Below are 25,589 nucleotides of genomic sequence, written 5' to 3' on the forward strand. Positions count from 1 at the left end.
GTGGAAATGTCTCAGCTTCCCCTCCTGCAGCACCAGGGACACCCCTTTGGACTTCACCCCAAGAAAAGCCCCTAAGATTTTCTTGAAATCAGCCTTATAACCCTCAACAACTGAAGTAAGGCAAAAAATATTTCTACCATAGGCTAGGATCAGATCCCTATATAGATGAAATGTCCAGCAGCCTGACTGCACACCCAGATATAGCCCATAGTACATCAGCTTCTCCTTAGAAATCATTTAGACAGACTTGGACTTCCTGCAGCATTCTGGTGTTGGACTGGAAGAGGAACATGAAAAGGAGGAGACCTACACTGAAACAAACAGTTTTTTAGTCAATTTCACTTTTTAATGCGTTTCTGATACTGAATTTCAACACAACTATCATTATTAATTCAAAACTCTTCCCAGTGCTGCATGTCAAGGTGAGACACCTCTGAGCTGTGTTCAGAAAAATAAGAGTTTATGTTGACCATTTTTTTTCTATTATCTTGGCCTTTCAGATACCCAGTACACTTTCTCAAATATTCATGAGAAATATGTGCATCTCTATATGTATATATTGACACTCTAGTGCACTTTCTTTTAATTCTTGCCCCATCCAAATGAAAACAACCTTAAGCCTTAAGAATTATTTAATTCTTTGAAAGTGGTGGGATTTATAAATCCACAGTTGGAACAAGAATTGCAAACCTTAAAAGACAGATTATGTTTCCAAAACATGAGGACAAGTATGACCTTCATGTAAAACTATGTGTTTTAGCCTATGGGTAAAAGTGGTACATGAGGGGATTATTTATGTTTAGGTGTATAAATAAATAGTAAGCCTTTGGACACCCTACTTATATTTCCAGCAGAGCCTGCCAGCAGTCTTTTATTTCTATTATGGTTTCAGGATTTTAAGACCACAGGAACAGAGCTAAATTAGATGCTGAAAATGCAGAAGTGTCTGTAGCACCTCTCACCTTCACGTCCAAGAGGTCTGATTTGAAAATGTGCTTGACTTAAGTATAATGACAGTTCCATGACACTCCAGTTTGTTCCTCCAGAGCAAACCACTGCTCTATGTGACTGTAGCAGAACTGGGTCCTTGGTATTTTATCTATCTGGTCATGAGACGACTTTAATCCTGTACTGATCATGACAAAAGATTGAAAGTATTTCTAGGGAAATTGGCTGCATTTGTACAAATGCTTTTCTTTGTTTTATTTGGCTGCAGAAGGAGTAGAACTGTGTCAGTTGTACAATGATACACTTGGTAGATTTTGTAGAGGTGAAATATTTCTGAAATAATTGAAGGTGAGATGAAAATAAATAATCAGAAAGCCACACTCTTTAAACATTTTATTTGTCCAAAGCCCTTCACTTTCTGAAGTATTGTTCCATTACTTCAAAAATAGAATAACAATGAAAATCTCAGGTTATTCAATCCTCTGAAATAACCATAATCAATCATAGGCCATCATTACTATAGTATCTCCTGTAACTGATATTCTTTTATGCATGGAATAAATAAACCTAGTCTGATATATGTATATATTATCTTTGTGCTTTGCCTGGAAGCTGCCTGCATGGTGGAAAGAGCTGTTATTTTGGCAGGAGCTTCAATCCTGTGCTATATCCTGCACAGTACTGTCTTGTAGTTCAAGTTTAGGCAGAGTGCCATAAAAATTCCACCTTTATCTTATATGCAGTTATATGTGACAACAAACAAGCACTCAGATGCTTCAGTTTCCACCCTTTTGCATGATATTCCACTAATTCATCCAGCAATTAGGAGTTTTATGCTTTCTTCAAACAAGGAATGCTTGAACCCGTATTTGTCACGTTAGTGAAGTGCTGGGGCCATGAGGTATTCTGGTTAACTTGTTCTCCACCCTTTCTCTTGAAGTGCATCCAAAAACTCTACCTTCTTGGGCCAGGAGGAGTATGGCCAAGAAGAAACCTGACTCTAGCTTCAGGTTCAGACATTTGGTTAGAAAAGGAAGAAAACCAGGAATGCCAGACACTCCTCCCTAATATGTATGCATATTATATAACTGTTAAAAGAGCCTTGGGAGCAGAGTAAAGAAACATAATGTCTGTTATTATTAAACAACCTTCTGAGAAGATGGCTAAATATGTATTGTCTTTGCTTGTAGTAGCCCTGAGAAATACAGATTCAATGAACGTCCATCTGTGTTTTCTCAAGTCTATGGGTAAAATTATTGCAGTGTTCATTGCTCTCCTCTTTCTTTTTAAATTAGCACTTGATTCCTGTTTAAGGCCTTTTGAACATGTTCCCATGCACTTCATTGCACAGCAGATGATCACCTTGCAGCTATTGCACGTTCCTACAGCAGTTCTCTTGGGCTTTTTATTAAGGAAATGCTAGAACACTCATGTTTTATTCTGCCAACACCAAATATGATGAAATTCCAAAGGTTAAAATGAGAGGCAGGAAAAACATGTTCAAACAAGAAATTAAATATAATATTTACACTGAAAGAAAAACATCCTTAATAAACAAGAAAGATTAAAAATTAGTTATGAAATCAAGGTACAGAAGATGACCTGCCTCAGATAAAAACTGCCCAAAACAACAGATTTAGAGTCAGCAAGACACTCCCATACTTCTGGCACTGAGCTCAGTGCTCAGCATGATGTGCATATCATATTTCTGCACCTGGGTATATCTTCTGTATGAGATACTAAAATTCCTGAAAGCTCTGCTTAGGCAAAGTCTGTCCTTTCATGCAGTTAGGCAGGCTATTAATGTTGTGCCTTGACAACAGTGCTTCATAGCCCATTGATGTGCCTTTTCCAACAAGAAACACAAGCACCATTTAACCTAAAACAGTTTGAGAGTTTAAACAGAGAAATTACTGAAAATTCCTGTTCATGGGAGAATTTTGAGTGGTTTGTGGTAAACAAAATGACTGATGTTTTCAATTTCTGACATCCTTAGATATTTAAAATGGACTTTCATAGGGATTATATGCATATATTTAGAATATATACTATATATATACACATACATATATAGATGTGTGTATATATTATTTGGATGTGTATTTACACATTGACACATTCTCTTCTTCACAACTGAAGAATATTCCCCCTGAATAGCTTAGAATTTGGCTCTGTTTGAGAATAACATTCTGTATGGAAGAAGTTAAATCCTGCCTGAAGTACAAAAAATCTTGGACCTCCTTCAGCTTTACTGCATAAGCAATTAATAACTCAAGAATCAGAAAATAGAAACAAAGAAGAGGAAGCTCACCAAACATGGCTTTTCTTGAGAAACACAGAGGAAAAAATCTCCCTAATGTATTCCTAACATTGAAAGATGATGGAAATTATTGACCTTTCAGCGGTCAGGACTGTGGTTAGACTATATTGTATATGATATGATCTCTTAGTGGGACATCTTTTTGAGGGTCAGCTGCTCAAAGGAAAGGTTAATGTTTGCTGTCATATACAAAAGAGCTCTGCAAAACTTCAGCCAACTGGAAACCCTTGTCAGTTGGAAGTTTAATTAGATTAATTGAGCTTAATTATGTATAGTACTTAATAACAGTTAAGCAGAGGGTAACTAATATACTTTAAATCCGTATTCTCAAAATTATTCTCAGCCTAAAGTATTCTATGCTATATGTATATTTGAGTAGTCTCAGATTCCATAGAATATATTAATATTACTACAGTTTCTGTAGAATATATTAATATTGCTACATTATGCCCAAACTGTCTCCTGTAGCATGTGAAATATGATGTGTCAGCAGTTTACTTCAGCTTCTGAACCAAAAGAAGTAGTTGCTATAGCAATTGTTACATCATAGCTCATTTGACATAGTCTCAGAATAATTATGGATGAGGTTTTAAACAATTTTGTCACCTTTGTAGTAAGAGCAGTGGAGGACATATTCCTGAAAACTTGAAAACTAGAGCCTTCCTGCTGACACATGGTTTGGAACTGAATTCTGGAATGACAGAATTTTCTGTGCTGGTCTCAAACAGTGCTGAGGAAAAAAAATCAGACATAAAGATTCAAAGGCATTTAAGGCATATAATTAAATTTTCTAAGCTGTTCATTACAGCTATGTGAAAATACAGTTCTTCTCAATTCCACAGTACATGTATGAGCTCTTCCTAGAAGATCGCTACATATAGATACATGACTTTGAAGCAATTCAGTGCAAACAAATGTACTTGCAACCATTATTTTGCTCTGCACCTTTGACTGGTGTAAATTTTCTCTCTAGATGATGTTTAGGTAGAACTTGCTGGAAAAAACTTCTGCATTTTGCCAAAAAATAGTTTAGGACCAGAATCTTTACTAACACATGAATAAACTAACCTAGCTGCTTTATCAAATTAGTGAGAGGATCTGGACCATAACATTAAATACAGTGCTGTACTCCTATCAGAAGCTTTTGCCCTTCTTTTTTTGCCCCATGGTTCTTAAATCTAAGTTTTGTTGGTAGAAACCTGGCATTAGCAACTTTAAATTTACACAGGTATCTATTCACAAAAGAAGCTCCGTTACATGTGTGGAGACAGACAATGCTTGGCAAAGCTTTCTGTCAAGCATTTCTAAGGATTTTGGCACAAGTGGAGGCCAGGGAGGGAGATGAGGCTCTAAACTGAACTTCTGAGATATACTTAAGGCCATCAAGGAGTTGAGGGACACTGTAGGACAAAACAAGGCTTTGCAGTTTTCACAGAGCTGAGGGGCATTCATTCAATCCAAGCACTGTCAGAAACTCACATCTTCAACTATTTTTATTTCTATAATATATTCAATTGACTAAATTAAAGTTAGAAGGCCATTTCCATTTATAATTAAATTAAAATTTGCTTGTTCTCTGGAAAAATGCATGACAATACAAATAAAATGCATGAGAAAGAGTGCAAGAAGTGAAAGTTTCAAGTTCTCACGAGTAGATGAAATTCTTATTTTCTAACCCTTTTAAGTTCTTATTTTGTTGATTCATTCCTGTTGCTTGAAAAATCCCTTACAACATGACTATGAAACAGATCAATGTATTCAGGTCACAGGAAATAACAGAAAGAAAAAGATTGAATGTGATTTCCTTACTGAAGGAGCTATTTCTCTACCACCCCTCCCTAGATATCTTGCCTTCAGCCCATCCTAATTCAATTAGGAACAGTACTAGAAATGTCTCAAGTTACTGCAATTGCTGCAGCAAAAGGGGAGGAAGATGATAAGAAAGTACATACCTCTGACCTGTGTGGGACTGCTCCAAAATAACTCAATTACATGTTATAAAAATAACTGTTACCTATACTACCCTGTAGTGGTGATAGCTACGTGGGAATAGATGCCATCATTTATAAAGTGCCTCTGACCTATTCACCTGGACCCAGATCAGTAATCCATCTGGCCTGGGACAATTTCTAACACTCCCAATCTGTCAACAGTTCCAAACAGCTGCCATTTCCAAAATAAAGCCAGCCTTTCAGACAAATGTCATCTCCTTTCCCTCAAGATGTGGCATTACTCTTCTCTGCTCCTCCTCTCATAAATTTCACTGATGTGATAGGGGATCAGTAACTGGTCCTTGAAAAGGTGACTGAAGAAGTGGCAGACCCAGTAGCTGATAAACCATCTTAACCTGAAATGATAAAAGATTACTCACACTCATGCTCTGGGACTTGTGATCCTAAAGAAATATGGGCTTCATTTCTGCCTGAAAAAATAGAGTGAAACACTATGCTGAAAAGGGCAAAAAAGGTACATAAAATCTACTTTAGAATTTTTTTTACTGGATATTTTTATTTTCATGTTTATGAAAATTCAGTGGGATGACATTCTATCTTTATTATCACACTGCAGTCAGTGGAAATTAAATTAAATTTATATGTGAGAAGAAGTGATGACAGGGTACTGTTTGAATGAGGAAGGGACAAAACACTCCATTGGACCCATTTGCTCTAAATTCCCACACACAAAATTTCCATAATTTTTAACACAGCCAGCATTCTTTGGGAGTTCTGTTTGTAAACCAAGATTGTCCATAGGTGTGGTGTGAAAGGAGACTGTGTGGACTTCCTTCACAGAGCAGATTTATATGTATGAAACACTGCTTCCATCTGGTTGAGTTCGTCCAGTACATTTGCCTTGAAGTGGGAGAGAGCTCTTGCAGCTTTTAAAATATTATAATTAGCTTTAGTACAACTCTCTGCTGTCACTACCAAACTGTTTTTCCATGTGGAATTAGCAAGTTCAAATCCTTCTGTGTCATGGTCCCCTGTGCAACTCAGATATGCGTCACAATGTCCACAACAATGATGGACATCTTAGGCTCTTATATCTGCCTATAACATGCAGTTACAGGATAAATATATGTACATTCAGTAGAGGAGCTTCAACTCCTATAAAGACTCAATAGCAAAAAATAAAATTGAGGTTTTTTTCACTAAGCAGATTGTCTGGCATTTTCAACTTGAGGTAAACTTGTTAACCAGTTACAGACAAAGCAGCACTGCTAAGAATAGTGTTTAAGTTATGATAAAAACTATTAAAATTATTTTCTCTGCATTCCTGAGAAACATTGTGCTGGCAACCAAGTGCTGGTTGGAAGTGTGGTTTGACTTGTGTTTATTTTTCTGTTACTTGAATCATAATGAGTTCCCAATGAGTGCCAGTGGTATTTTTACATAACACAAGAAACACAGCTAGTTATATAGGCAAATGCAGCAATAGCATATTAATTATCATGAACTTAATCAGGTGTATTTACAAGGCATCCTGCATGGAACTCTTGTTGGAGCCAATTCTACCTACTTCTTTAATTAATTCAGAAGAATCTCCAAGTACTCAGCACCACTGGGCCTGTATAATAACAGCATAACCCCACAGCCTGTGGGAGTGAAAAAATGTCTTTTAAACCAGAATTATATAGACCTGGCCATTTATGATGCAAATCAATAACATTGATCATGAAGACCCTGTAGCACTCAATGAAAAATACAGAAGTTTTGAACCGTCCTACAGGATTTAAAAGATAAGGCTGTGTCTGCTGGATAGCATCCAAGAACCTTTGAAAAGAAACTATGCAAAACATATTTTATGTCAAGTCCCCAAATATTTTATACTACTTTGATGGGGACTGTATTAGGTTTTAGTATAAGTAGGACAGTTTAATTAATTTTATCAGGTGTTTTAATGCCCAGGAAATTCTATCTAGTGTCTTTTTTTATTTTCCATAAACTTTCCACTGAAGCAAACAACAAAGACTTCCAACAAAGATTTCCTGGGAAACAATCTTTTCTCTTAAGGATAAATTGGTGATATCATTTATTCCCCATCTAGTCCTTTTCTAACTTGTGAAGTTTTTTAATAGAGCTGGTTAGAAAACCCACTCCTTACAATGCAATTATTTTGTAAATATGCACTTTATATCATTGTATTCATCTAACTAGCTGTGGATAAGAAAACATGGGGGTGTTTCATAATTTCCCTGAGCACTAGTGAATGGAGTTTTTCCATTAAAAATCCTATTTTACTGTTTTAAAAAGAAGAATTCATTATCAGTCAGGTATTTTAGTCCCGAGATGTCCCAGTTTCAGAAAGGTTTTATTTATGCTTAAAACTTTGGCAACTGGATAATCTGTCACTGAGTGGAAATACATCAATTTATATGGAAGAGTGAAAATTTTTCACTGATTCTTTATACAACTTCTATGACAAAATAAAGCCTTTTGATAGAATCCTTTGATGTTCAATTTGATACTGGATCTGCCACAGGAGAAATAGGCAAATTCCTTCTGGCTAAAGTATCCCAGGGATTCAAAAATATGTAAGCTAATATTGTTACTTTTATGGTGTGATAAAGAGGGTAGGAGTTGTTTTTTTCAAGCAACTGCACTGAAATTTCATAAGCAGTGATGGTTGTTTAAAATTTGAAAAGAGATTTATGTCTAAGTGTTCAATGACACATACCAATATGTGACTGAGTTTTGAGAATTCAGCGACACCCAAGGATACCCCTGATACTTTATTCTACTTGTAATTACAGAGCTGAAACCCAGGGGGTTCCTAAGGAACTGACCACTGGAATTTCTGATGGGTAATAATCCTACATTCCCCCTGCCCCCCAAAAAAGAAGGGTGTAAAATGAGTAAACAGTGAGGCACGGCAGCAATAGCCCAAATGGTCTCTGAGAAGGATTAGGGTCAACATGGAAATTACATTACCTTGGAAGCTTTGTAGGTGACAAGAATAAAGAGCTGAAAAAACCCCCAGTAATCTGAAACAATTTTTACACCTCTCTAAAAATATAAATACAGTCACTGTGGATACATGGTGAAAACTTCATAATACCACAAAACCAAGACCGCCTACCTGGCCACCCATTTTAACCTCTGGATAAAACTGGTGTGTGATTGATAGACACTAACTGTGGAAATATTTCACAGGGGGCAGAGAAGTAAGGTTTTCCATGGGGTTTATTGTTTTCACAAAGCATATTGGCTCCGTAAATAGTTCTGGTTAAAGTAAAAGTAGAGGATGCTCTGCAGCTCCTTATCCCTGTGCTGTAACCTGGAGGCTGCTGGCTGGGCTCACAGTGCTCCCATGTATGGCACACACAGAAAAATCTCAAGGTGCACCAGGACCTCAGGTACACATGTAAGGAAAGGCTTCCCAGGGCCAAGGCAGCTCCTTGAGCTCCCCACTCACACTGCAGCCTCTGGAGTTGAGCTTGCACCTTGGAACACAGTTTGGACAAAAGTAGTTGGGTCTTGGTGATGCTGCCCATAGGCAGGTTAAGGGGATGCCAGCAATGCCAGCACCTTGGAAGTGAGCAAACCCAAATCTGCAATTAGCCAGAACCATTCTCTGGAAGATTTTGACACGGGGCCCCTTTCACTTGAAGCATGGATAGGATTATGAAGAGGACAGGTTAATGTTTGCTAACCATAACAGAACTGCCTTGTTTGATACCACACAAAGGGATGATACTGTAAAAATTCTTTGGGCTCTTTATGGAAAATAGGTCCTTGTTTAAATTCTGTTCTACGATTAGTTACTGCTTAATACTGTTTTTTTTTTTTTTTAAAAAAGAACATCCTCAGGGGATACCCACTCACTGTTTTGTGCAGTTTATAAACCAGAGTTTATTTTCTGTTAGCACAGCAGTACCTCAATGCCGTGTGAGAACTCAAGGCTTTATGCATTAGTGGTACAAACAGAAAGCCTATTTAGAATTTACCATGGCTCACATTGTCTAATCTTTTTTTCCTTAGTGTTAGATCTACTGAAACATCTGTAAGTCTGCCCTGCTAAATAAAAGCGCCTGACTTTTAGAATGAAAGCAGCTCTTGTAGATTCTGTGTTCACAACATGTCATATGGTACAGCTTGGTCAGGATATTTTTGAAGTTAAATAGTGTTTAGAGAAGTTCCAAAACAAAAATCAATCCAAGAAAAAAAATCCAAATAGAAGATTTCTGGTTTGAAAAATGTTGAAGTGTTTTCAGCCCTGCTTCTTTTTGAGTAAGGCTGATCTATAAAAACTAGCTTTGTCTGTACAGCTGTATCAAAGGGGATTGATTTAATTCTCTTTTGATGAAATAATTAGTTTTGTACAGATATGGAGGTATGGTGTTGCCTTATTTAAAGAACAACCCGTCCAATTTGGAAAGGATAAATGTTTGTGTGATACCTTGTAGGTGCACAGGGGCTCACAACCCAATCCCCTTATCCATGGAGGAAAATTCCCTGAGCACTGGATTACACACTGAAATACCTCTAGTTCCAAACAGGCTACTTGAACATGTAACTACAACCTTGTTCCAGGTGTTCCACATGTCAGCACAGGCTTTAGAAAGCCAAAAATCTTCAGAGAGAGTACTTTGATCTTTCTACTCCTCAAGTACAACACCAAGCTAAACTAAAAGCAAACATCCCAGTTTAGCACGTTTAATCTTCTTGGGAAAGTGGTGTTCTCTGAGAGCAGATGTACAAGTTTTCATCTTCTGTACTTCTCTCATAATTTTGCTCTTCTTTTTCTTTTTATTTTTTTTTTAACTTGAATGTTGTATGATTTAGTTTTTTAAGTGACAGGGTCCCAAACAAGCTTCTGATTAACCTCTCGTATAAGGCAAACTATTTGTGTCCAAATTCCCCAGTCAGACCACAGCTCACACAGACTTCTTGTCTCTCCTCTAGTGGGGATCTTGGGAGTTTCCATTTGTCTGAGGAAGGGTTGTTTATCACACATGTGACTCTGGTTCTGCTTCACCTGAGTCTCATGACTGTTTTTAGGCTGCAATGATCAAGATCTCATTTTTCCTTAAAATGGAAAAGCAAATGTCATGATTCTGTGATTGCAGGAAAATTTGGTAGTGTGGAATGCTCCTCTAAAATGCAGAATCCATAAGTCAAATAAAATATTTTCCTCCACTCGTTCATGTTCTTACCTTTTCTAGTCAGTTTCTTCCTTTGGTGGTTTTTTTTTTGAAGGTGGAGGCATGAGAATTAACTTACACTTATAGTAATTTTTTTTTTTTTTTTTTTTTTTTTTTTTTTTTTTTTTTTTTTTTTGAGGCTTAAGCTGATCTCATTAAAACTGAATTGGCAACTAGTCTCCAAAGAGCACCAGCTACCAACTCCTTCAAAAAATTAAAGCAATTAAAGTAATTTAAGATCTCTGTGCCGTGATCTATCTGAACCAAAGACAGATCCAAGGGAACTCTTTCCTTGTAATGTTTATGGCAGTCCTAAAAAAAGGTTGGGATAAGACCCTAAGAGGAGGCACAGCCTGACTGACAGCCTGGGTAGCATTCAGGGGATCAGAGGAATTTGCAGTGCATGTGTCAAACCAAATATTTGCCTCCCAGTATTCTGAGAGGGGTGCAGAAGACTTTCTTTTCCCCCTCATAAGTGTCCTGCAGCCTGAAGGTAAGGGTTCAATGCTGGGCAACCAAGGCTTTTCTTGTTCAATTGTTAGTTCCTTGCTGGTATAATTTTAGATGTGAGTAATTGTTTTTCCCCCCTCTTTTATTTTTTCTTTCTTTCTTGCATCAGTGGAAACAAAATATCAGAAGTATGGGAATATTGGAGCAAGTGGAAAGAGTGAAAACAACTGTTTTCCTGGAATATAATATTATGCCATGGGGGTCAGAAACAGATGAAGCTAAACAATGACAGAAGAGAGTGCCTTTAAACATTTTTTCTTGTTCCATTTTGAGCCATAAAATATTCAAAGCTACTAATCTTACCATCAAAATAATTATTTTTCTTCTGGACAACTAGATTAAGATTTAAGCTACTGGTGAATGGCTGGTTTCCTTTTATTCTTTCTATTTCTTTTTTTAATTTTTGTGCTGTCAGTATATTTAGTGCCAATTTTAGTATGGCTTGTGTTGCTCAAGAGTGGTTGCAACAGACTTTGTGTTTTGTACACCCAAGAAACGACTGCTTGTAGCTATCAGGAACAACGTGAAGGACTGAGAAGGGAACTTGCTGGTCTGTAGTTAACCATACTATTTTGAAAAACACGCTTCAAGAAATAGTAATTTATAAAGTTTACTAAGAACAAGAAATTCTACAATGAAAAAGACTTCAAATAAAAGAAATCTGTCTCCGAGAACCCACTGGAAATTTTAATTTAAGTTTACCCAAGAAAAATCACCTTAAAGTTATTAAAAATGCCAGATTCTTGAATTTCAAGTTCAAGATATTTCTTTAGCAAAATGCTTTTAGTTTTTTTTTTTAAACAAGGTTCCATTTTTTAATCCACAGATTTGTTTGCTGAAGAGAAGAATTGCTTATGAAAATCACAATAAGTTATATTTTTTGAATGGAGGAAAACAGCATGAGTAGGTCTGAAATGAAGATCCAGTATTTAGTTTTGTATGAAGTGTTAGCTTTAAGAATTACTTCTGATTAATTGCAAGGACTAATAAAATAAGTAGGCCTTCTCACACCTTTCAAATTAAATGTATGATCAAGTGTTCTGCTGGATTTGACAGGCTGTGCTCTTCAGTAGATACAGAAAAGCATTTTTAACTTGTTTTTTTTTAAACATAGTGAACTGAAGCATTTCGCAAATACATTTATGCTTTATCTGATTGTTAATGCAAAACTCCTGAATATTGATCAGACAAAATATTTGGTGATTTTTGGTTGGTATTTTTTGTGTTTGTTTCTCTTTTTTCTTTGGGGTGAAGAAGGTGGAGGAAACAGTTTTTCATTTAGAAATCTTCATTTGTAATTCTCACATACAAAAATGCAGTACTTGAAGATTTAGCACTTTGGATGACAGGAACTTTTTGTCCAACTTTGTCAGACATGAAATGATATTTTCCAGACTATTTGATTCCTACAATTGCTTAGGCAACCCAAAATGGCTTTCATGCTTCAGTTTTACTGAGCAGTCAGGATATTTGTTGTTTTCCTTTGTCCAGCATTCCTCTGTATCTGGAAAGTCTGCTTTTGAATATTGGGAACTTGATGCTATTTAATGGTCTTAATAATTTAACATTCTTTGATACTTTCAGGTAGTTCAACCCTTGAGAACACACAGTTTTTCACTCTTGCAAATAAACTGCAGTTGACTCACCTTCTCCAACTTCAGTATGACATTGAAATAAATTTTACATAAAAGCATTGCATTTTATGTGTATGTATCAATGCAGTGAAGGAGGCAATTGGCGCTGCTCTGAACTGCTGAGTCATAACCAAATTTAACATTAACAAATTTTTCCCTCAAAACATGAGCCCATGAGCAACAATACTGAATTCACATTATGCTTTTTGCAGACAATGTTTTTTCCTTTCACACTGTTTGCACCTGGCAAGTTGCCCCAGTTGCCAGCCCATGAAAGTCACAGTCAAGCTATGGCAGAGCAGGTGTTTTATTTTGGCTGAGAAGAGCAAATTTCCAGCTGGACAACAGCCTGTAGCCCTTTACATATGCTTGAAGCTGTCACATAACAATGTAAAAAAACAAAAAAAAAGTTACCAAATTTTTGTCTTGGTACCCACAAGTTACAGCAGCTCCTTTTGTTGTCTGTAGAAGTCCATGGACTGAGGCAAGAACACATGAGGTAACTCCCCTCAGATTTTTAAAAGATCTGAATAAGAAATTACCCAGGATGAAAATGGTTCTTGCAAAAATACTGTCACACGTGCTGTCACACAGCAGCATCTTTGCTGATCATCCTGTGTGTAACAATACAGGCACCTCCAGACCACCTAAACTGAAATCCAGTGATCTTGATCTTCTCCATGACACAAATCAGCTGCTCTAGAAATTCCTGTCCTTTCTACTTCTCCGTTAGATTTGTGTCTTTTATTTTTTATAGGGCTTGGTACAACATGTTGAACCCTACAATACTGCTTTATCTCTACTCAGTCTCCTGTGCTTTGTGAGACCTCTTAAGCCCTTTCCATCTTTTCCACATACTTTGCCATTTACTTTGTGCATGCTACTAATCTTATTTTTTTTTTTTACATTTATAAAGCTGCCAATTCTGTGTCTCATTCCTCTTTCCATAAACCTGCATCTGCTGATCCTTACTGGTCTCAGGAGAGCATCCTGCTCCCAGAAATTCTTCTTTTTCCCTAAAAAAAGGACCTAAAACCAGAAGAGATTCTTTGAGAACTTCCCTTTCCTCTCTCCCCAGTAGTGGGGCTGGGGCATACTTCCCTCTGCACTAAGGGGAACTGGCTGTGTACTTCTCCTTCCAGCCTTCCCCTCTTCCTGGTGCATTGGGTGCCTGCTCTAATGCCAGAAGATAAGTGGTAGAAAGGTTAAACAGTGGTTAGCAATGTGATGCAATTGCTGGGATGTTATAGGCCATATGGAGATTACAGCTGAGGTCCATTTGTCTTCACTATGCTTCTTCAGTGCCCTGTTAAAAAAAAAAAAAAGCCCTGTCTCCTACTGCCACACAGATGCCATTATTTTCATCCATTATAGTTTTGCTGAGAATTCTTCCATGGCCTCCTCCTCAAAATGTACCTTTTTTTCGGTGACATTCCCATCAAACCACAAGAAGACCACTGAAAAAGGCCAGAAAGAGGGAAACCTCTTCAGCCCCACCATGAGGCCCTGACAAAAGCCAGAAACTGGAGAGAGAAATCATAGGAATGAAGACACTGATTGCCAGCTCCAAACCCTCAGTTCACCTGCTTGCCACTTGGTGCTTGCACAAGTGGTTTTTCCATCTGTAGCCTGTATGCAATCTAACTCAACAGAAGGATCTTTGCTGCAGGAACCTCTTTTACAGCTGGGATTTAAAAGCCAGTAATTCTGTAAAACCACTTTCTTGCTGAGGGGGACCTGAAACAAAGCCTGTGATTTTTATAGAAGCCTGAATATGTATCTTCTGGAAACCACACCCTAAGTATCCATATTTTTTAGTCTCCCTGTCACTCGGGCAATCTTCTGGACAGGTTGTGGACTGTCTTTCAGGAGAAATTTTTAAAACACAGTTGAAGCAAAGACTTGCTGGGAGTGTTCTGGATATAAACAATTCCACTGGTAGTTTTCACGTCAAGACTTCTGTCTTTTTCTCTAAGAGTATTGCAAGAACTCCCTCACAAATCCTTTCCTCAATTTCTTTACCGTTTTTCACATTTTAAAGAATGTCTCCAAATCATAAAAAAATTCATAAATAACAATTCAAAAAGTAGACAACATCATTACAGGAGGCTAAAAGGAATTTTGGAAATTATCACTCACAAATCTGATGCTAATCATGTTCAGTAACAAATGAAGATCTGAGAAGAAAACAAAGTGATGGACGAGAGTCTTAGATACAAACAAAAATGGTTAAAGAGTAACAAAAAACCAAAAAAAAATCCCAACCCCTCCTGTTCCCCCTCAAAAAAGAGGAAGCAGAGCTAAAACAATCTCTATTCAAAATTCTGTTCCACAACAAGTCTCAGTGGAGCCTTTGGGACTGTGGTCCCCATATTTCAGTCAGTTATGTGTTTCATGAAAAATTTAGAACTGAAGATTCATGGAGTTCTTGAGTGTTTTTAGCACACTGGCTTTTGTTCTTGTGTTTGTGCTTTTGCCCAGCACCTCAGCAGTTGGATCATCCCTTTGGGATTTGAAAAACCTGGGGTTTTTTCCCTCCCTTTGTCCAACACAATTCTGGCTTAAAAATCTCTCTCCAAAAGATTCTGGAGGGTGCCTTGGGGAAATCTGGAATCAGAGGAGCCTCTGAATATTTCAGTGGAAACTGTTCCATTTTGAATGAAATAATTAAATACTTGCTAAGCTGTTGGCCTTGAGGTTAGAGAACTTGCTTGGAAGGGGAGAAATGAATATTTTGGACTGCTCTGATTCATAGCTCAGTATTTTATGTTAAACCAAGCAGGGAAAAGACCTTTAGCATTTTCCTTCCAATTAAGCCTTACTTTAAAGTCCTATTCACACATTTCTTTGCTTGTTTTTTTATGTGCCACCCAAACTTAGGTGGGGGGTATGAATGCAGTATAAGTCTAGGGAAACCTGGAATTTTGTGCTCAGCATTTCCTGTTGCCTGGCTATGGTGCCTCCCTAAACACTGTGTCAGACTTTGCAAAGCTTAGTCTTATGTGCCTTGGCATTTAATTAGGGTCTGGTGAATTGGGATATTTGGAAGTTTCTTCTGTGCATTTAATTTATAATTATTTTCTTATTCTTTATCTAATTCCTATTCAATGAAAAATAAATCCTTCTGCTAATTGTAGCAAGACATGGAAAACATTTTGCTGTAACTCTGTATATCTATGGATTGGAATTGGTGTGATACCTTCTGCAGGACTCTTAGCTGCATTTAATTCTTGCCCCTGTCAATGTTTGTCAGTCACACTCTTTGAGGTGATTCAAATTCAGGATATAGAAAATCCATTTACATTTTTTCCTGGTGTTTTCTGATTACTGAAATAACCTTCATACTATCATCTTCAAGAATTTTTCCAGAGGCAAAGAATTTGGGTAGACATCTTCTAGTAAAACTATAAATAAGTTTTTCTTCTTTTTTTTTTTTTTCCCCTAAGGCAGGGAACCATTTATATTCTCAACAGGTTCATAGTTAAAAAGCACTGAAGATTGTTTTCATTTTTTTTCTCCTCAAAGGTCTATAAGATGATGGGTTAATCTTTGATATTAAAAAAGAGAAATAGATTACATTGCAGTGGATGACACTGCTAATGTGAACACTGTTGTTTTAAATGCAGGTGTCATAACATGCAAAATCATTCAGCACCAGATATCCTCAGTCTCCAAAAGATATTCTGGCTGAAAGCCTCTACAAGTCTCTTCCTTCAAAAATTATTATTGTGGACAGGTAGAAGGTGTTTGCAAAATGTTAAATTTGTACCCATCTTACTCTGAAATGTCTCTGTAGAGTTATTTTAAACTTACTGCAAAAACTGAAGAGGATATGAGTATGAATTAACACATGACTTCATTTAGCACCTCATGGGAATCTGATACTGAAGAATTTAGTTATTTAGGCTGAAAATAATAATTTGATATTTTTCATCCATTATTACCTAGTTTATAGAGCTGCTTCCAGGTTGAGATGTTCCATTTAATTACAATGCAATAAGAAGTTACCTGTCATATAATAATTTTGTCTTTCTCTGAAGCTGGTCTTCCTTGCAGCTGCATAAAGCCAAACAGTTTGGACAATTTGGATATCTGTAAAGTTTCTGCTTGCCAAGGTTTTTGGTTCCCCCTCAAAGAAGGGTAATAAATTTCTTGGGTGAAAACAGTAATTATTATATCATCAGTGTGGTTCCTATGGGGGGTACTTATAGAATGCCACGAAGCTGAAAAATAAAGAACTTTGACTGAGAATGAAAGTGATGACTCATAACATATTCTGTCCTGTTGCCTGTGTTACCCTGCTTACAAAACATTTTCCAAAATTTCCAGAAGTAAATGAAATATGTAAGTGGTGTTCATGCTGTGAAAACCAGAGCCCAATTACTTCCCTACTTGAGAGCAGGGAAACAAAGAAAAATCCAACAGAGCAGGTCTAAGGACTCCAATGTTCAAACCCCCTTTTTACTTTCCTGTTCCTCCAGTGATTCTCCCAGTCACCACTAACTTGTGTTTTGCAGAGCTGTGGTCTTAGAACTGTGCACTGCTAGCCCTTAAAGGTTGATTTCCAGGCAAAGGGCTGGTCTGCATTTCACCTGGGAAAGAATATAACAACAGCTTGGATTTTAAAAACCCCTCTGGCTCAGTAAACTGTGACTCTGCTTTGAGCTGCTGATTACATGGGAAATTTGCAACAAAGAAGAAAGGGGTGGTAGATGAGGAGGATGGGTACAAGACCCAAAGAGGGTTGTTCTGCATGAAGTCCCTAACTAGCTAAAGCCAGCTGTATCTTCATCTATGTTCAATGGCATTATAAAATTATCCTTTCTAAATGGGAAATGTTCACTGTGGAGAAAACCCAAGGAAAACACAGTCTCTTCTTAGGTTGACAGATCTTTAAACTTCTAGCTGCTGCAGCTGAAATGGCATGGCAGGTTTGGAAGTGCAAGTTCAATGCATTGAACTAAATAGTCAGAGAACAAAGTACTCTCCAAAAACAGAAAAAAAAGCCGAGGCATGTGACAAGAATATTCAACCACATCACTTTTTTTCACATCATGTGTAAGTGAACACTGAATCTTGGCACAAACACAGCCAGCTGAGGGGAAAGGCTTTCACAGCTCTGTTCTAACCACCAATCTGTTTATTTCTTTTTTTTCTCTTTCTTTTCTTTTTTTTTTTTGGTAAGTTTGGGACATTTCTGTCTGCAAGCTGACCCATTTCTTAAGCATATATACATGTCACTTGAGGATTTAAGAGTCAGAGACTTTAAGAGACTGTCCAGATCCCTCTTTTACAGTCCAAGAGACAAGTCTAAGAGGCTGAAATACTACTGGGATTTGAAACTGTGTGCAGAAAGTTTCTATTTCTTTGGCTAGTTAAAGTGCTTTGTTTCTATAATTTCATATGCATTAAAAATAAATGTGTAGCAAGTAATATTTTAAACTAACTTTCTGTTATATTCTTGGCATCATCTCCAAAACAGTCGTATGTCTTAATGACATTCCATTTATTTAACTGCTTTTCTCATTAAAAACACTGCCCTGGTGGTACTGATTGCTCAAAGTTTGACTCTAGACTATACAGATCTGCATGAAGAGATGAAAACCTGGGGCACAGCAGCAGCCCTAGAGAAGGGAACTGCCCTGTTATGAGTTTAATGGGTTGAGGAAAAACATGCATTGCCTGATGCACTTATTATCCAGGAAGTTACTCATCACTGTTAGTGATTCTGACTGAAAATACCAAAATAATCCAAGGAACTGGGTCTTTCAACTAACAGTGCTATTAAAATGGTCGTGCATGATTCTGCAAATTGAAGCATTTTTAAAATGAAATGAAATTAAAAACAAAACCCAATGAAGTACTTTTAATTTAATTTTTGTTTGATTTATTGGGGAAGTAGATTTTATCAGTGCTCTGAATGGGTTTGTTACAACACAGTACACATCTATACACCTTGAGATCCTAAGTCCTTGAGTTTTTTCTCTTCACAAAGCTGGCTTGACCAAGGCTTTATACTCTGAGGGCAGGCCCTTGAGCTAAGAAAGAGTGGAAAAAAAGGTGTTATAGGGTTTTCTTATGCTCCCACTATAAGAAAGTCGTTCATGTCTTAAGCTCTCCCTTGGTTAAAACTTTGGTTTTGCCCTTGCAATGAAGATCTTGGGAACCAACAAAAGTCAGTACCCTGGATTCTAAAAAGCCTTTCAAAGGATTGTTCCCTGCTTGTGCCAAAGGGCAGTGGGAATGTGAAGGCCCTGTGGCACTCAGGAGCTCCCTGAAAGCCTGCAGTGACAGCAGGGATGAAGAGCTCCAAGCTGCACAGCTCTCAGAAGGAGGGCCCCTAGCAGTGATTTTGGAGCAGAATACAGACCCAAGGATGGCTGCCAGCTGGAAGGGCCCCTCCAGGATGTGCATGCAAGGTTAATATCTGTGAAAAGTCCCACAGCTCCAACCAGGACATGCTGGCAGTGAGGCTCAGTGGAAGAAGAGGTGCAGTCAGGCCCCTAGAGCACTCTGAGAATGCCGAAATGGCACCTCCACTCTGTGACTCCGCTGCACTTGGCAGGATGCACATCCCAAGGATGGTGTGGTACTCAGCAGTGTTTCCTTCACACACAACTCTGTGTCCTGTTTCTTGTGTTTGAGCCTCAGGAGGATCTGCTGTGTTGCACAAGATGAGCTGTTAGGTGATACAAAGTCATGACTTCATGTATGCTCTGTGAAAACAATTGATGCTAATACAAGGAAATGAAATGAAAGGAGTTGCTCAAGAAAATACAGGTTATTGCCTCATTTTCTGACTATTCTGTTGATGGACCGCTCTGTGCAAAGATCAGAGTTACAATATGGTTCAGCAGGTTGTCATTTGGTCTCAGTGACCTGCAGACCAGGAAGACATGAGGAACACACTGAGATTGGAGCCGTTTAATTGTACAAACACTCCAGTGATGTACCAGGTGCTGCCTGAAGGCTTCAGCTTTCAGATGAGACCCTCAGCTCTTTATCTGAGCTCTTGCATTTTGGAGATAAATGATCACGCTGCACTTTTGGGAAGAGCTCAGGTACAACCCCAGGTTTCTAGCTAACATTCACTTTCTTAACACATCATATAACATGCAGGGCTGTTACTGACTGAAGCTTGGCTGCTAATGTTTGCCTACACAGTCACTGTGCTCACCAGCACCTAATTCATCTGAACGTTGTCTTTAGGATTTTGAGAGAGATATTAAATAAAACTAAATTACATTTTTCCATTTTGTCTCACATATGAATCTCTATAAACATAAACCAATCCTGTGCGGGCACTTCGAGCACAAACTCATTTGCTTTAAATGAGAGTTTTTCACATCCTTAGAAGCAGTATCATTTCTGCTTTGAATGTTAATTATAACATATTCAAGGGGACTGAAAATTTTGCAAAATATCAGCAGCTCCAGTCCCAGGTGCACTTCTCTTGCAGCACTTTCCTGAAGGAGTGTGTCTGTGTGTAGAGCAAGGGCCATGTTAGCAGCAGAGCTTCCCACGCCAGCATTTCCACTTCTGTTTGTTATCATCAGATGCAAAAGTTATTTGTGCAAGCACGAATTAACTGGCACTGGTTTAATTTTTCTAAGGCCTGTGGGCTGTTCTCTGCAGAATTCAATCTCAAATTAGAATTTAATTATTTTAAGAGTTTGGAGAAATAAAATACCTTGACATTAAGTTAAGTATGAGCTCAGGGAACCAGGGGTCCCTGTTCAAGTCACTTTGCTGACTGATTATGGATTTGTCAAAAATCAGATTTAGTTTTTATATATTATATGCATTATCCTTGAAATAGCTGACAGAATTTTTGAATGCAAAGGCAAATGAAGAAGTTCCTGTACTAAGTTTATAATTTGCTGGGAAAACTAATAAACATTATTAAGGCCACGAAATGTCTGTGCAAAACTGCAGTGATGTACAGCAAGGAATAAGATATTTGAGAATTTGAGAAAAGAAGATTTGTTTTCCATTTACCTAACCATTTATGACAGGGAGAAATACATTTTGTTATGCTGTGCTCCCTAACCCTGCCTTTTATTCTCCTGAAGAAAAGTGTAAGTTAATTAATGTAAATCACAGATATAATGTACAGAATAGACATTAACTTCAAATCTAATTCATACAAAATTTTGTGTAAAGATGGAATTAAACTTTTTTTAATGTTGTATACATTTTTTCCTAATAGAAATAACACTCCCCCAAAACCCCAGTGAAGTTAGGTACATTCAGTATTCAGACAGAACATCAGACTAGCTCAGTTTTCAGTGTGAAAATATATTGGTATGAGACTGTCACTATTCACTCATTACTTGCTTAAAAAATTTGCAGGTGGCAGAGTTGGTCAGAAAATAATGACAACTATCCCTGTAGCCTGTCTCAGGTTATTTTTGGGAGTCACATGAAATTTTGGAATCTAAAAAAAAAAAAATATAAACAAAAAAAAACCTTGTAGAAAATTTGTTGTTATTCCTGGAAAACAGGATATATGTGCATGCTATAAAATAAAAAAAATCAATATGTTATTGGACAGGATGTTGCAATTCTGTGTAAAAATAGGTAGAAAACCTGAGAAGTTACTTAGAAATGTTGCAAATTTTCAGCATAATGGCTTGTTTTGTGAGAAACGTTCAAAGTAACAAAATTCTTTAAGAGATCAGAAAAGAACAAAGAGATTCTGTAGAAACAATGGACCAAATATATCTCAAGGATAACCCCACTGAGATCAGTGGAATTGCACTAGGGATATACTTGGCCCAGTGACTCCAGAAATGATGTTAATGAGAAACCTTAACACTACTGCTAGAGAAATATCCATTTAAACCATGCTGTGGCAGTTCATGTGAAAAAGTAAATGGGACCTTCACACGAACTGCACAGCATGTGAGTGTGAATCAACAGGCTATAATAAATTGGTTTGGTTTCCTTCTCCCAGACTTAAGCAAATGCATTATATTGTAGAATTTGAGAAGTTATAGTGAAGGTTATGTATTATTCCATTACATTCAAAAGAGCCTGGTTGGATTCAAAAAGGATCTCATGTTGAAAAATATATCATAATTCCAACAAAAAAGAGAAACTGTATCTCAGATTTAATGAGTGCTAAATTCCTATTAAAAAATTTCCTTTTTGTCTAAAACTTGATCTGGTAGATATCAGTAAGCTCTGGATGAAGAAATGTTTTCTAAGATAAAAGCCTCATATTTTTCAAAGGAAAGTAAACCTGAATGGGTTTCTAACAAAGTTTTACTTTCTCATATAAAGAAGCAATGATTTAAAAAGTGAAGAGGAATGTTGCATCTGACATCCTATGACATGATAAATCCTGAAAATACTTGAACCCACAGAACTTGACCTAGTAGAGAAAGGAGTGACCCTTTCAACTTAAACTGCTGATCATAAAATAAGTAAGACAAGATCAAGATTATTTTTTAATTTAGGGTAAAGTACTCACAAATAACAGAAGCTGAAAATGCCTGGATTGCTCTGGCCTGCCTCAGACTGAATGCAGCTCTTACATAAAGCTGCTCACCAGCAGATTTGTAGGCATTCCACGTTTGGTGTTCCTAGGGATAAGTGGGGAAACTGAAATACAGAAAGATAAGGTGGGCAGCGTCCCTGAGATGAGGAGTAATAATGGAGTCAGGATCCCACCACATCCACCCATGGGAGAGGCAGAATCCAGCAACAATATCCCCACACCAGATCACCTATGTAAAATATGATTGATCCCTCAAGCTCTTTTCTGTTTGAGGATCCTGGCTTCAGTCCCCACCAAAGAGCATTAGCTTGTTTCCTAATCTAGCGGCTGCTTGCAGTGAAGTGTTCAAACTTTTCAAAAATAAAGCAAAACAAACCAACCCAAAAGACCCTCAGCAGTCTGTGGTTATGTGAGAGAGATGATAAATGTGATGCCTGCGTGCTGGACTGAGCTCTCTGTCAGGGTTTGGTGACCCTGGATGTCACTTCCAGTCCTCTGGCCCTGCAAACTGGGATTTCATTCCAGAGGTCACTGGAAAAGAAATGCAGCATTTCACAGATTTTATCTAGCACATACAAAATGATCGTGTCCTGACATTTCAGCTGTTGAAAAGAGCCAGTATTTACTACTTCACATGAAAAAGAGCAGAAGGCTAAAATGCGTAACAGAGTAAAGCCATGATATGAGACAGATGAACTCATTTAGATAAAATAAAACAAGACTCAACCTTCATCTGAACTTCAAATTGAAGCAGTTAAAGCTGCCATGGAAGGAAGATTAAAAGTTAGTAAATTTATTTGTCTTCCAGCTCTCCTTTTCACTTGAGACTGCTATGGAAGGTCTGGCTAAGATTTAGGAGAGAGCAGTTCCTGCTGCTGCTTCAGCTTTCTGAGCCAGGTATTCAGCCTCTCCTGCCTCCCTTTCAAGCCACATCCTGGTGTTCCTGCTCCTTCTCCTTGCTGTCTGATGGTACTTTAAATACAAACTTTAGAACAAGCACTACTTTTTATTATGTGATTACACAGTGCCCGAGGTTCCCTCTTCCAGCCATTGTCTCCAGTGTGTTTGCAGCACAAATGATGATGTTGATGAAAATATTATCTCTGTGCCCCCCAATGTCACCTAGAAGAATGCATATTTTTGACAGAGAGATATATTCTTCATTTTCTGCCTCTCAGGTTTAGCATTCTGACTATAACTCATGTGAGTTTAAAAAATAGTAGGAAAAGAGACAGAAATATTGGACAGTTTTGCTTGCACTGTATAAGCCCTGTGGTATTACATGCCTTCATTCAAAAATTAGAAGCAAGCAAAGGCATTACCTACATTTTAATCCATACTTTATTGTATGCAGTTATCATTCAGCTCTGTGCCATTTCCCTCTATACTGTTGTAATAATAGTCTGGACTTTTTGCATTAATCCTTTGGGTTAGAAATGTCCCAAAAATATAATGGAAAATATTTTTATAGAAGAAAATGGTATACAACTCAGCATGGTGCCACTCATAATTTATTCTAAGATTATTTCAGAAATGTTAATTTCGCTATCTGGACTTCATAAATAGCTCAAACACCCCCAACTGAGCATAAAAATAACTAATGTTTGATGGAAACTGTCTTTTGGATCCTTTAACTGCTGTTCCTAAAAAAGCCATTTTCATCCTGTTTTGGGTTGCCAAGCATGGCACAGGAAGGAGTCAGCGAAACATCTCAGTGACTCCTACAAGTTTGTGAAACAGTCTTTAACTAAAACCAATAAGCCTTGCTATAGCTCAGGAAATTCAGAAAATGAGGTTTATAACACTTGTCAGTGGATTCCTTCAAAGGAAGAAAATATTGGTTCAAGCTTCTTGGTCTCTCTGTTGGGCCCTAAGGGATGTCTTTGTCTTTCTTTTCCACTGCCAGTGCCCCATTTTGTCTTCCACCTTCAAAGCACTTAAAGAAATCCTCACTTTTATTCATTCTCATCTTATTCAACAGGTAATAATGTGGTCAACAGGCACAATAAAGTTGTGAGGGATTCCAGTCAGCATAGAGCCATGGAATCATTATGGTTGGAAGAGGCCTCTGATATTGAGCCCAACCATTAACCATAACTTGGTCAATCTGGAAATCAGCCTGGATACCACTATAAAAAATTCAGTGCTTGGGGCATTGTTTAAACTAGACAGATAAGGCACAGAAGAGCCATTCTACTTAGATTTTTGGATGAGGAAAAAGATGATCTAATATCATACATTACATGCTCACATGATATAAATATACCAGACAGTTGCATTTTTCAGAGTACTACAAGGGAAAAAAACCTCAAACAAAACCAGCAAAGAAATAGCTGTGCAGGCCAACTGGAACAAATAGTTAAAAAGCTAATGTTAAAGAGGAGAAAAAGAAGAAATTGTGACAAAAAAAAATTGATATCTGATTTGAAGATCATCCATAACTAACTCGTGCAATGTGACACAGCACTGTCTCTGCTTGCCTGTGAATATTATAGATTTTGATAGGGTTTTTTTGCAGCTGTGTTGAACAATTTTTGAATGTTACCACAATCCAAACACAAGTAACTATTACAGTAACAAAACATTGTGAAGGACTCGCTAATTTTCTTCCAGTCTGTGTAATAGTAACTGTGTTAAGCATTTAAATGGTTTGCTGTATTTCCATCCTTTATATAGCAGTATTTAGAAGTGCTCCCATCACTCTGGCAAGGTACATTGCTGAGTTTATGTCATGCCAGTCATTATATGGTCAGATACTGATTTGAAAACCTAGCAAAAATGAATATTAAGTGCTACATAGGTCAGTCACAATCATCCATGGAAAGGCAGGAAATATGTTACTGCAACAGAATATAGTTTTCCCTAACATTTAGGAAGAGAAGCATATAAATCACTTTCATGGCATCTAAGACATTACAAAACTGTCTCAGCTGTAACAGCAGGCTGCAGGGCAATATTTACTGATAATTCTAATTATTGTTTTTATGGGTAATCAACTTTGGTATTTCCATTTCCTTAAAACCACACCCCCAGAAGATTTAAATTACAAATTTCCAATCTTATATAATAATTTCACCCTACCACTATAATTAGGATGTCAGATCTCATTCTTGGTCAGTTCTTCAGTTTATAGGTAGTTATGGGCCAATTAGTCCTTACCTGTTACAAGTATTTTCCCTATTCAGTTGAAAAGTACATTGAAATAAATTCAGTTTCTGTAGTGACATTAGGGAGAATATTTTCTTTTCAGTTTCTGCTACAATCCATGTCTATTTTTTGTTTTGAATTTGTCAGTGAGGCACTCGGTAATGTTCTGAAACTTCATGTGCAAAAAATAAAGGTTCCAACATCAGCAGACCTGGCAGAAGATTACAATGACCTCTAAAATTAGAGGGCAGCATCCTCAAGAAGAAAAAAATAAAGCTGATAAAGGAGAAAAGAAAGCAGAACCCCCAACCCAAACCAGAAGGCAACTTAATCTATTCTGTCAATTCTGCAAAGAAATTGAATGAAGAAGAAATTAAAAAAAAC

The 25,589-nt window shown here is 37.4% G+C and overlaps 1 long non-coding RNA gene across 1 annotated transcript in view; it reads left to right on the top strand.

The window, feature by feature from the left end:
• The window catches only part of LOC134416773 (uncharacterized), a 44,223-nt gene extending 18,841 nt beyond the window's left edge, over positions 1-25,382 (top strand). Inside the window, exon 3 of the long non-coding RNA XR_010027382.1 lies at positions 25,353-25,382. This is a non-coding gene — a long non-coding RNA (uncharacterized LOC134416773). The remainder of the gene's footprint in view (positions 1-25,352) is intronic.
• The last annotated feature ends 207 nt before the right edge of the window (positions 25,383-25,589 follow it).

Source organism: Melospiza melodia, chromosome 3 (assembly GCF_035770615.1).
Source record: "Melospiza melodia melodia isolate bMelMel2 chromosome 3, bMelMel2.pri, whole genome shotgun sequence".
In the NCBI taxonomy this organism is placed as follows: domain Eukaryota; kingdom Metazoa; phylum Chordata; class Aves; order Passeriformes; family Passerellidae; genus Melospiza; species Melospiza melodia.